Genomic DNA, 12,148 nt, shown 5'->3' with positions numbered 1-12,148 from the left:
TCCTTGGAAAGGAGTAGTACGATTTGGTAAGAAAGGAAAACTGAGTCCAAGATATGTTGGACCATTCCCAGTGATCCAACGAATCGGACCAGTAGCTTATCGGTTACAACTACCAGAAGAGTTAGCTGGAGTACATGATGTGTTTCATGTATCCAATCTCAAGAAATGTCTATCAGACGAATCCCTGGTAGTACCTCTTCAAGATATAGAGGTAAATGAAAAACTGAAATTCGTAGAGAAACCACTACAGATCGAAGATAGAAAAATCAAGTTTCTCAAACATAAACGACTAGTACTAGTAAAAGTCAAATGGGAATCCAAGAGAGGACCAGAATATACTTGGGAACTGGAATCAGAAATGAAGCGAAAGTACCCTCATCTATTTTAGTAAATCTCAAGGACGAGATTTTTCTCAAGGTGGGGAGAATGTAACAACTGCCACTAAAATCAATAATTAGGACGATAATTAGTCAATAAGAAAACCCTAACTGAGACACCCAAGTAATTCTGCATAAGCCCTAAAATTTTCAGAACAATCGGAATCAGGATCAGGGCCCCTAAAACTCAAGGGGGGCAAACCCTAGTTGATAATTATCAACAGAAAACGAATGTTTAATTCTGATTGGCCAATTCATTTGATTCACCCAAGCTATAACCGAGCCTAGGCAGCCTATGAATTAGACTGCTTAGCTTACGGACCGTAAGGGTCAGGGCATACGGTCCGTAAGCAAGTCTCAAAAATTACTATAAATAGCCGACATTGGCACTTACCTGTAGAAGTTAAAACGTCGCTCAGATTCTGTCTGTACGTCGTGTTACACTACAATCAGTTCACAACACACACACACGATCACGAGGTGCTGCCGCAATCAGGGTAATAACTCGATCGCTATTACGATTCAACGTCCGATCGATTATAACTATCCAACGATTGTCCGAGTGCTGCTCAAATTTGAGCTTGTACTTTGTTATTCATTGTGATTTCAACTTGAATGTTTGAGTGCTGTTCGAATTCGGACTATGCTCTGTCATTCGTTGTGAATCCATTGAATTGTTAAGTATCGCACTTGATAATAGTTGCGAGGGTTTAATCTCGTGAATTGACGTAACTCCTGAATTAGTTACTAATCCCGTTTGTGTGTGCATTGTTATTTAAATTAGGTTAAAAGGCTAATCAGTAAAGCTTATACTCTGCTCGTAAATCTGCATGTGAGTCATTCTCTTTTTATCAACTGTTTTACAAAACTCCAAATTATTTTCAAAGTTATAGTTACAGTGATTAAGTCTATGTAATCGCCAAGTTACAGCCGGTATGTGGGGTTTTGTATACATTACTTATTTCCCGTCACACTTGGACAACGAGTTAGCCAAGGGGTGATCTGACCACAGTCACAAACACCATTTGGACAACGAGATAGCCAATGGGTAGTCGAGTGACAAATACTGTGGGTAGTTGGTTTGATATCAGAAACATTGTAATTCCCCTTAATAGTGTAAATTATAACAAAAGGTGTCGTTTTCAGTAAAATGAATGATTCACTCAGTATTTCCCCGCTGACAAAACCTTTTTCAAACATGTTTCAGATGATCTGGTATGAGCAAAGAAAAGTGTCGTGGAGCACTCCTAGCTTAGAAAAGTGGCTCAATGTAAATAAATAAATGAACATGTTTGAAAATAAAGATTTCCCTGAGAAATCACATTATTGTAAATTTCGGGAATTTATCCCTAAGTTATGAAACGAGCAGTTTAAATTATTGAAAGATCCTGTTTTAAAAAGACTTCCGTTGTCGCCTAAATTAAATACCACGGGATTCCTGTCCCGCGGCTCCTGAAACGGATCAAACCGGGTCGGGGGCCGTGACAGGAAAAGGTGGTATCAGAGCCACTGTTTTAAGCTTACTGATTAAGCTCACTATTCTAATTAATTTAAGCCTATTGAAAAACAATTAGGAAAATTTTATTTGTCATTCTGTGAATATATGCTTATTAACTGATTAATTGTTAAAATTACAGTATGGGTAAACAAAAGATTCCTGCTATCTACCGCAAATTAGATAGTACACCTAAAGAACAGGGAACCTCTTCCTCCAAATCTCCCACCAATTTAGAAGAAGGAATCTTTGTTCGTAAGGCAAATTATGAAAACCCGCTTACACCGGAGAAAAGGAATTTGATTATTAGAAAAGGTCAAGAGAAAAAGAAACCCCAACCCAAGAGAGTGAGGTTTAACCCAGAAATTCAGGAAATTAGCAATAATCCAGCAGGGGAAAATAACTTAGATGAAAAATGGGCAAATCTGTATCTGCTCGCTACTATAGCAGAAAATGCAAATCTTTAAACTCTAAATCTAGAAATAAGTACTTCCCAGTAAATAAATAAATAAATCTGAGTGTGTTCTGTTTGCTGTTATGTTGTACAAATTGGTGTGCAATAAAAATGTTTATTTGTTAAGCTTTGTTCCAAAGTTTTAACTTGGCATTTTTGTGCATTTTGCATATATGCTACACAGCATGAGTGAGCTATCCGAGGCGTTTCAGAACCTCAACCTCTATCCTGTGCCAATTGAAGTCTCCCACAACTTCACTGGTTACATTGCTGACATAGAGGAACCTCTGGAATTCCAAGCTCCACCGCTGGAAAAAGCAAAACCGAAAAAGAGGAGAAGATATGTAGGGTGGCGAAAGGTGCGCAGAAGGAAACCTAGGAGACTCCCTAAAATAGAAAATCCTGTAAGTGTGAGCAAGGGAAAAGAAATAGAAACCGGAGAAAGTTCCAAACCAGCAGAAATAGGGATAGACCTAAAGTAAAAGGGAATAGAGATCGGAGAAAGCTCTAAACAGCCTGAAGAAATCACATTTCAAGACGAAATAGACCGCCTACTGGATAATTGTGATATACTAGAGCCTATCAACGATAATCTCTTCTCTTATCCTGCTACAGCCCAACTCCCGATAAACCTAGGACCAGCTATTCCAGACCCACTAGTTCACACCCGACCATTAGGCCAAATGGAGGAATGGTGGACCAATGACTAGCAATTCCAAAATATAGTCAATAGTCCCTATAGTTTTCTCCCACAGTTTGATCCAGAACCTATCCCTAATCCGCCAATGAGCTATGAAAATTTAGCTGAACTACGTCAGTTTGGTGAAGAACTGATAGGCACCGGGAATAGGATTCGGTAAATGGGGGAACAAATCTCCTGGAAGTACGACGAGAGGGAGCGTTGTTACTGAAACTGCCAGTGAACCAAAAGATAGGATGGGTTTGGAAAAGTTTGTTTGTATTATAACTAATATAGTAAAACTGACTTTGTAAAATGGGCAATAAAACAATGTAAGATAACCAGTGTGTATTGAAGCAGGTATAATATATAAAACAAAACAGAAGTCGAGGCATCGACAATTTTGGCTATGCTTGCATGTTATACTGATCTATGTGTTTATCTGTGATTTTGGTATCAATAATTAGACACTAATAAATCCTATTAATGCTAATTAGCAGATGGAAAACGCTAATAGTGAACCAGTTAATGAAGTAAATCAGTCTGAGCAAAATCAGGAAGATCAATATATAACTAGACAAGATATTGAGCACTTTATTGCTCGAGGAATAGCCAATGCTATTCCAGAAATTGTGGCTGCTGTTCAAAAACCTGTCGAACCACAACAATTAATTCCTAGTAAACGTACTCCGGAAGATAACGGCAGTAACATCATAAATGGAGGCGACAATCATGACGATCATGATCCGCAACAGGCCCCACTCCCTAAGAGAATGAAAGCTGCAACGCCTGGTTGCACTTACAAAGAATTTCTTGCCTGTAAACCCGCAGAATTTGCAGGTAACGAAGGGGCAACTGCAACACTGCGTTGGTTAGAGAAGACCGAAGCAGTAATTGCAATAAGTAAATGTGCTGAAGAAGATCAAGTGATGTATGCGTCAAACTTGTTTAAAGAAGGGGCGCTAGAATGGTGGAACACAGTGCTACAAGCAAAAGGAAGAAGGGTGGCCTATGCGATGGATTGGGTAGAATTTAAGAGTCTTGTAGAAAGAAAATTCTGTCCCGAATACGAGAAGGAACAAATGGCAAACAAGTTCCTGAGCCATCATATGATAGGTGTAGACTGTCGAGGATATACTTCGACATTCTTCGAATATGCGAGAGTGGTACCTTCCCTGGCTTCGCCAGAACCGGTACTCATTTCCCGTTATATTTGGGGATTAATTGGAGAAATCCGTAACATTGTTAAAGCTGCGAGACCACGCACGATTGACGATGCTGTGGAATTAGCTAATACCTTAACCGATGAACTAGTCCGCACCAGAGAAGAAGATCGCAAGAAGGAATTGGCTCAGAAGATTACCCAAGGATTTCATGTGGGTAATAATAGCAATCAATTCAAGAAAAGAGGAACCTGGCAATCCTCGTCACCTCCTTTCTACAGAAATTGCAAAAAGAAACACTATGGACAGTGCAATATATTTTGCAACTTCTGCAAGGCGAAAGGACATCGGGAAGAAGACTGCAGAAGGAAAACAAGAATCTGTTATAACTGCGGAGAAACAGGGCATATCAAACCTGAATGTCCTAAGTTAGCCCAACCAACAGACAATAAAGCTAAAACGGCCGATGGAATAACCAAGAAGAATGCTCGCGCATTCCAGCTGACCACTCAAGAAGCCGAACTTATTCCAGACGTGATAGCGGGTACGTTCTTAGTGCATAACGTCTATGCAAAAGTATTATTTGACTCTGGTGCAAACCAAAGTTTCATTAATACTGCATTCTGCCAAGCTCTTAACTTACCTCTAACTCACCTTAGGCAGATTTATACAGTCGAAACGGCAGATGGAAATTCTGTCAACATAGACAAGGTTTTGCAAGAAGGAAAGATAGAATTGTTAGGTCATAAGTTTTCTGCAAACCTATTACCTATGAAATTAACCGGATTCGATGTGGTGTTAGGAATGGATTGGTTAATTGCCAACCATGCTCGAATCCTGTGTGATAAGAATTCCGTAGAAATCCGTACCCCCACAGGAGAAGTAATATTAATATCAGGAGATAGACCTCGGAAGCCACTGAAATTCATTTCAGTAATGAAATTGGCTAGTTATTCAAGGAAACAAGAAACGGTGTATATAATTTCTGTAATCATTAATACTAAAAATAAGGAACTCCAGGACATCCCTATAGTTTCAGAATACCCAGATGTTTTTCCTGAAGAATTACCTGGTTTACCACCTGATAGGGAAGTAGAGTTTAGAATTCATTTAATTCCAGGTACTACACCAATAGCTAAGACACCTTATCGATTAGCACCTACCGAAATGCTAGAATTGAAAAAGCAATTAGATGAATTACTAAGCAAAGGATTCATACAACCTAGTTCATCCCCTTGGGGTGCACCAGTGTTGTTTGTGAAAAAGAAAGATGGATCAATGAGAATGTGTATCGATTATAGGGAATTGAATAAAGTTACAATTAAGAACCGATACCCATTACCTAGGATTGATGATCTTTTTGATCAATTGCAAGGAGCTAGGTATTTCTCTAAGATAGACTTAAGATCAGGATATCACCAGTTGAAAGTACAAGAGGAGGACATACCTAAAACTGCTTTCAGAACTAGGTATGGTCATTATGAGTTTACAGTCATGCCCTTTGGATTAACAAATGCTCCAGCTGCATTTATGGACATGATGAATAGGATCTGTAAACCATACTTGGATAAATTTGTAATCGTGTTCATTGACGATATACTTATTTATTCCAAAAGTCAGGAGGAATATTGTGAGCACTTGCATGCACTCTTAACATTGTTAAGAAAGGAAAAGCTTTATGCCAAATTCTCGAAGTGCGAATTCTGGCTACAAGAAGTGCAATTTTTAGGTCATATGGTGAATCACGAAGGAATTCACGTAGATCCTGCTAAAATAGAAGCAATCACAAATTGGAAAGCTTCATGAACGGCTATGGAAGTTAGAAGTTTTCTAGGATTAGCTGGATATTATAGACGATTTATTAAAGATTTCTCTAAAATAGTTGTACCTTTAACTAAACTAACCTGTAAAGCCGTTAAGTTTGAATGGGGATCTAGACAAGAGGAAGCTTTTAGGATTCTAAAGCACAAATTGACAAATGCTCCAATTTTAGCTTTACCCGAAGGAACCGTGGATTTTGAAGTATACTGTGACGCTTCAAAATTAGGATATGGATGTGTGTTGATGCAACGCAAAAAGGTAATTGCGTATGCCTCTAGGCAATTGAAAAAGCACAAAGAAAATTATACAACTCATGACCTAGAGTTAGGAGCCATAATTTTTGCCCTTAAAATTTGGAAACATTATCTATATGGAAGTAAGTTTACTATCTATACGGACCATAAAAGTTTAAGATATATATTTGGGCAAAAAGAGTTAAATATGAGGCAAAGAAGGTGGATGGAAATCTTAAGTGATTACGACTGTGATATTCAATATCACGAAGGAAAGGCAAACGTAGTCGCAGACGCCTTAAGTCGTAAGTATCATGAAAAGCAAAAGCGAGTCCGTGCTCTTAGGTTAAATCTACAATTAGAGTTAATGGAACAATTGAAGAAAATTCAGGGAACGGCAATCAAGGACGATGCCGAAGGAATGAAAGGTTACCTAAAGGAATTAGAACAAGGAAAAGATGGAATTTGGAGATTCCACAAGAAACGAATTTGGGTACCTAAACAAGGAGAATTAAGAAATAAGATTTTAGAAGAATCTCATAAATCAAGGTATACTGTACATCCAGGAAATAATAAGATGTACCAAGATTTAAGAAATAATTTCTGGTGGATAGGAATGAAAAAGGATATAGCCGAATACGTATCTAAGTGTCTAACCTGTTCACAAGTTAAAGCCGAACATCAGAAACCTTCAGGACTACTACAACAGTTAGAAATGCCTGTATGGAAATGGGAACTCATAACAATGGATTTTGTTACTAAGTTACCCAAAACCAGAAAAGGTAATGATACTATTTGGGTAATTGTGGATCGATTAACCAAATCAGCTCATTTTCTACCAATGAAGGAAACCTTTAGCATGGAAAGGTTAGCCAAGTTATACGTAGATGAAGTAGTATCCTTACATGGAGTCCCACTCTCCATTGTATCTGATAGAGATAGTCGTTTCACTTCCCGTTTCTGGACAAGTTTCCAAGAAGCAATGGGAACTCGACTCAATTTAAGTACTGCATATCATCCTCAAACAGACGGACAAAGTGAAAGGACGATACAAACCCTGGAAGACATGCTCCGAGCATGTGTAATTGACTTTGGTGGTAATTGGGATAGCCATTTACCATTAATTGAATTCTCCTATAACAATAGTTATCATTCGAGCATCGAAGCTGCTCCATTCGAAGCACTGTATGGACGCAAGTGCAGAACTCCCGTTTGTTGGGCAGAGATAGGAGAAAGTCAGTTATCAGGTCCAGAGATTGTACTAGAGACCACAGACAAAATAACTCAAATCAAGGAAAGACTGAAAACTGCTAGAGATCGTCAGAAGAGTTATGCGGACAATCGCCGTAAGCCATTAGAATTCCAAGTCGGAGACAAAGTACTATTAAAAGTATCTCCTTGGAAAGGAGTAGTACGATTTGGTAAGAAAGGAAAACTGAGTCCAAGATATGTTGGACCATTCCCAGTGATCCAACGAATCGGACCAGTAGCTTATCGGTTACAACTACCAGAAGAGTTAGCTGGAGTACATGATGTGTTTCATGTATCCAATCTCAAGAAATGTCTATCAGACGAATCCCTGGTAGTACCTCTTCAAGATATAGAGGTAAATGAAAAACTGAAATTCGTAGAGAAACCACTACAGATCGAAGATAGAAAAATCAAGTTTCTCAAACATAAACGACTAGTACTAGTAAAAGTCAAATGGGAATCCAAGAGAGGACCAGAATATACTTGGGAACTGGAATCAGAAATGAAGCGAAAGTACCCTCATCTATTTTAGTAAATCTCAAGGACGAGATTTTTCTCAAGGTGGGGAGAATGTAACAACTGCCACTAAAATCAATAATTAGGACGATAATTAGTCAATAAGAAAACCCTAATTGAGACACCCAAGTAATTCTACATAAGCCCTAAAATTTTCAGAACAATCGGAATCAGGATCAGGGCCCCTAAAACTCAAGGGGGGCAAACCCTAGTTGATAATTATCAACAGAAAACGAATGTTTAATTCTGATTGGCCAATTCATTTGATTCACCCAAGCTATAACCGAGCCTAGGCAGCCTATGAATTAGACTGCTTAGCTTACGGACCGTAAGGGTCAGGGCATACGGTCCGTAAGCAAGTCTCAAAAATTACTATAAATAGCCGACATTGGCACTTACCTGTAGAAGTTAAAACATCGCTCAGATTCTGTCTGTACGTCGTGTTACACTACAATCAGTTCACAACACACACACACGATCACGAGGTGCTGCCGCAATCAGGGTAATAACTCGATCGCTATTACGATTCAACGTCCGATCGATTATAACTATCCAACGATTGTCCGAGTGCTGCTCAAATTTGAGCTTGTACTTTGTTATTCATTGTGATTTCAACTTGAATGTTTGAGTGCTGTTCGAATTCGGACTATGCTCTGTCATTCGTTGTGAATCCATTGAATTGTTAAGTATCGCACTTGATAATAGTTGCGAGGGTTTAATCTCGTGAATTGACGTAACTGCTGAATTAGTTACTAATCTCGTTTGTGTGTACATTGTTATTTAAATTAGGTTAAAAGGCTAATCAGTAAAGCTTATACTCTGCTCGTAAATCTGCAATGTGAGTCATTCTCTTTTTATCAACTGTTTTACAAAACTCCAAATTATTTTCAAAGTTATAGTTACAGTGATTAAGTCTATGTAATCGCCAAGTTACAGCCGGTATGTGGGGTTTTGTATACATTACTTATTTCCCGTCACACTTGGACAACGAGTTAGCCAAGGGGTGATCTGACCACAGTCACAGACACCATTTGGACAACGAGATAGCCAATGGGTAGTCGAGTGACAAATACTGTGGGTAGTTGGTTTGATATCAGAAACATTGTAATTCCCCTTAATACTGTAAATTATAACAAAAGGTGTCGTTTTCAGTAAAATGAATGATTCACTCAGTATTTCCCCGCTGACAAAACTTTTTTCAAACATGTTTCAGGTGATCTGGTATGAGCAAAGAAAAGTGCCGTGGAGCACTCCCAGCTTAGAAAAGTGGCTCAATGTAAATAAATAAATGAACATGTTTTGAAAATAAAGATTTCCCTAAGAAATCACATTATTGTAAATTTCGGGAATTTATCCCTAAGTTATGAAACGAGCAGTTTAAATTATTGAAAGATCCTGTTTTAAAAAGACTTCCGCTGTCGCCTAAATTAAATACCACGGGATTCCTGTCCCGCGGCTCCTGAAACGGATCAAACCGGGTCGGGGGCCGTGACAAAAATCAAGGGCAATGGTGATATATATGCAGACTAGACACCAAAAAAACACTCAACAAATGGCTACAATTTAAGGAATGTGTTTAGTGACGGCATCTGATTCCAAACTGATGGAGAAAGGTCTGGTGGCAAGAAAAGCTGCTTCTAGGAGGTTTTCAAGTGTTTTCGCTCGACGATTCCAATCTTGGGTGGTTGGTTTGGCCGTTGTTCCTGTAACTCGAATCCTAGCCCGTTATATCCCATTTTAATTTTACACCATTGTGAACCTTACGCCTTTTTTACTCTCTGATCGAGGTTCTCGGCATTAAAAAAATCTTCGTAAACTAAATCACACGTGTATATGTTGACATTTAAGAGATATACAGTCAAGAAAATCAAGGGCAATGGTGATATATATGCGGATCAGACACTAAAAAAAACACTCAACAAATGGCTACAATTTAAGGAATGTGTTTTGTGATGACATCATATTCCTAATTGATGGAGAAAGGTCTGGTGGCAAGAAAAGCTGCTTCTAAGAGATTGTCAAGTGTTTTCGCTCAACGATTCCATTCTTGGGTGGTTGGTTTGGCCCTTGTTCCTGTAACTCGAATCCTAGCCCGGTATATCCCAATTTAATTTTACACCATTGTGAACCTTACGCCTTTTTTACTCTCTAATCGAGGTTCTCGGCATTGAAAAATTTTCGTAAACTAAATCACACGGGTATATGTTGACATTTAAGAGATATACAATCAAGAAAATCAAGGGCAATGGTGATATATATGCGGATTAGACACGAAAAAAACACTCAACAAATGACTACAATTTAAGGAATGTGTTTAGTGACGGCATCAGATTCCTAATTGATGGAGAAAGGTCTGGTGGCAAAAAAAGCTGCCTCTAGGAGGTTTTCAAGTGTTTTCGCTCGACGATTCCATTCTTGGGTGGTTGTTTTGGCCCTTGTTCCTGTAACTCGAATCCTACCCGGGTATATCCCATTTTAATTTTACACCATTGTTAACCTTACGCCTTTTTTACTCTCTGATCGTGGTTCTCGGCATTGAAAAATCTTCGTAAACTAAATCACACGTGTATATGTTGACATTTAGAATATATCAAGGGCAATGGTGATATATATGCAGATCAGACACCAAAAAAAAACATTCAACAAATGGCTACAGTTTAAGGAATGTGTTTAGTGACGACATCAGATTCCTAACTGATGGAGAAAGGTCTGGTGGTAAGAAAAGTTGTTTCTAGGAGGTTGTCAAGTGTTTTCGCTCGATGATTCCATTCTTGGGTGGTTGGTTATGCCCTTGTTCCTTTAACTCGAATCCTAGCCGGGTATATATCCCATTTTAATTTTACACCATTTTGAACCTTACGCCGTTTTACTCTCTTATCGAGGTTCTCGGCATTAAAAAATCTTCGTAAACTAAATCACACGTGTATATGTTGACAGTTAAGAGATATACAGTCAAGAAAATCAAGGGCAATGGTGATATATATGCGGATTAGACACCAAAAAAAAACACTCAACAAATGGCTACAATTTAAGGAATGTGTTTAGTGACAGCATCAGTTCCTAATTGATGGAGAAAAGTCTGGTGGCAAGAAAAGCTGCTTCTAGGAGGTTGTCAAGTGTTTTCGCTTGACGATTCTATTCTTGGGTGGTTGTTTTGGCCCTTGTTCATGTAACTCGAATACTACACGGGTATATCCCATTTTAATTTTACAGCATTGTTAACCTTACGCCTTTTTTACTCTCTGATCGAGGTTCTCGACATTAAAAAATCTTCGTAAACTAAATCACACTTGTATATGTTGACATTTAAGAGATATACAGTCAAAAAAATCAAGGGCGCAATAGTGATATATATGCGGATTAGACACAAAAAAAAAACACTCAACAAATGGCTACAATTTAACGAATGTGTTTAGTGACAGCTTCATATTCCTAATTGATGGAGAAAAGTCTGGTGGCAAGAAAAGCTTCTTCTTGGAAGTTGTCAAGTGTTTTCGCTCAACGATTCCATTCTTGGGTGGTTTGTTTGGCCCTTGTTCCTGTAACTCGAATCCTAGCCCGGTATATGCCATTTTAATTTTACACCATTGTGAACCTTACGCCTTTTTTACTCTCTGATCGAGGTTCTCGGCATTGAAAAATCTTCGTAAAATAAATCACACGTGTATATGTTGACATTTAAGAGATATACAGTCAAGAAAATCAAGGGCAATGGTGATATATATGCGGATTACACACAAAAAAAAAACACTCAACAAATGGCTACAATTTAAGGAATGTGTTTAGTGAGGCATCAGATTCCTAATTGATGGAGAAAGGTCTAGTGGCAAGAAAAGCTGCTTCAAGGAGGTTGTTAAGTGTTTTCGCTCGACGATTCCATTCTTGGGTGGTTGGTTTGGCCCTTGTTCCTGTAACTCGAATCCTAGCCAGGTATATCCCATTTTAATTTTACACCATTGTGAACCTTCCGCCTTTTTTACTCTCTGATCGAGATTCTCGGCATTAAAAAATCTTCGTAAACTAAATCACACGTGTATATGTTGACATTTTAGAGATATACAGTCAATAAAATCAAGGGCAATGGTGATATATATGCGGATTAGACACCAAAAAAAACACTCAACAAATGCCTACAATTTAAGGAATGTGTTTAGTGACA

Source organism: Helianthus annuus, chromosome 4 (assembly GCF_002127325.2).
Source record: "Helianthus annuus cultivar XRQ/B chromosome 4, HanXRQr2.0-SUNRISE, whole genome shotgun sequence".
NCBI classification, from domain to species: domain Eukaryota; kingdom Viridiplantae; phylum Streptophyta; class Magnoliopsida; order Asterales; family Asteraceae; genus Helianthus; species Helianthus annuus.
This window is presented reverse-complemented; position numbering follows the sequence as displayed.